We start from the raw sequence: 1,714 nt of genomic DNA, 5'->3' as shown, positions 1-1,714 counted from the left end.
ATGAACCTTCAACTGCCGGAATGCATATGCAATCACCTTGCCATTCTGCAGCAATAGTGCACCGAGCCAAATACGAGATGCATCACAATACACTGTGTAAGATCGTGAACCTGTGGGCAACAACAACACTGGTACCGTAGTCCAAGCAGTCTTGAGCTTGTGAAATCTCAACTCACACTCGTCCGACCATCTGAATGGGGCACCCTTTTGGGTCAATATGGTCAATGGGGTTGCTAAAGATGAAAACCCCTCCATGAACCGGCAGTAATAACCCGCCAAACACAAGAAACTCCGGATCTCTGTAGCCGAAGTAGGTCTAGGACAGTTCTGAACTGCCTCAATCTTCTTAGGATCTACCTTTATGCCCTCTGCCGATACAACGTGCCCCAAAAAGGCGACCGGGTTTAACCAAAACTCACACTTTGAAAACTTGGCATATAACTGACTATCTCTCAGAGTTTGAAGTACAATCCGAAGATGTTGCTCATGCTCCTCTCGACTACGGGAGTAGATCGAGATATCATAATAAATACAAATCACAAAGGAATCCAAATAGGGCTTGAACACTCGGTTCATCAAATTCATAAATGTTGTTGGGCCATTTTTCAACCCAAATAACATACTAGTCTGAAAAGTTGTCTTAGGGACATCGGATGCCCTAATATTTAACTGATGATAGCCAGACCTCAAATTAATCTTTGAAAATACCTTGGCACCCTGAAGCTAATCAAATAAGTTATCAATACTCGGCAACAGATACTTGTTCTTGATGGTGGCTCTGTTCAATTGATGGTAGGCTATAATCTCGTGTTTTAGTCGCTTATTGCAATCTAATTTACTGCACTTTAGTTGAATTTGAGCTTTAATCGCCAGTGTTTAGTACTTATTTCATGTTTTATGCCTTGTAGGAGTGATTCCGACTATATAGATGTTATGGAATGAGTTCAAGTGATTTGAAGCTTTGAAGTCTGAGTAAAAGTCCAAAGGAATAAGCCGGGACCGCGTTCGGGGGTCAAGGATCACTTCTAGACGACAAAATTCAAGGAAAAATAAACTGCTGAAAAAATGCACTGGTGCGGCGCACTGGGCGACGCACAGTGCGATGCATCGGTGTAAAAATCTGTCAAAAAATAGCAAACTTCAGAGACTGGGTTTTTGGGGTATGTCAGGAAAAAGCACTAATGCTACGCACCCTGCTACGCACAGTGCAATGCATGAAAAACAATAAGTTTGCAAGTTTTCCTATTTCGGCTAGGAAAAGGGAATTTCGTCTAGGCCCGACCCTACTTGGTATAAATACATGGAAAACGGTATTTTTTTGGACTTTTGACACATCTTAGACCTAAGGAAGCCAAGGAGGAGGTGGAGAAGCAAAAGCACAAGGATTCATCATTCAATCCTCACTCAAGACAAGAGTTTGGATCAATTTTTTCCCTTTAACTGAAACATAATTGTTATGAATCACTCCATATCTATGGAGTAGTTCTCTTTAGGGATTGATGGATTTGGTGTATTGATACTTGTTTGTGGATAATTAACTCTAGTTTTATGTATTGAATCGTTTTGGATGTTTTTAACATTGCATCTATATTCATTTGTTCATGTAATCGAGAGAGGCATAACTTGTGATATCTTTGCATTATATTTTGTTGGTTGAATTCGTTAATTCTTCTTAGTAATCGTAAGAGGCTAGTTGAAATGTTGACTAAACCTA

Source organism: Nicotiana attenuata, unplaced genomic scaffold, assembly GCF_001879085.1.
Source record: "Nicotiana attenuata strain UT unplaced genomic scaffold, NIATTr2, whole genome shotgun sequence".
Taxonomy (NCBI): Eukaryota; Viridiplantae; Streptophyta; class Magnoliopsida; order Solanales; family Solanaceae; genus Nicotiana; species Nicotiana attenuata.
Note: the sequence above shows the minus strand (reverse complement) of the source record.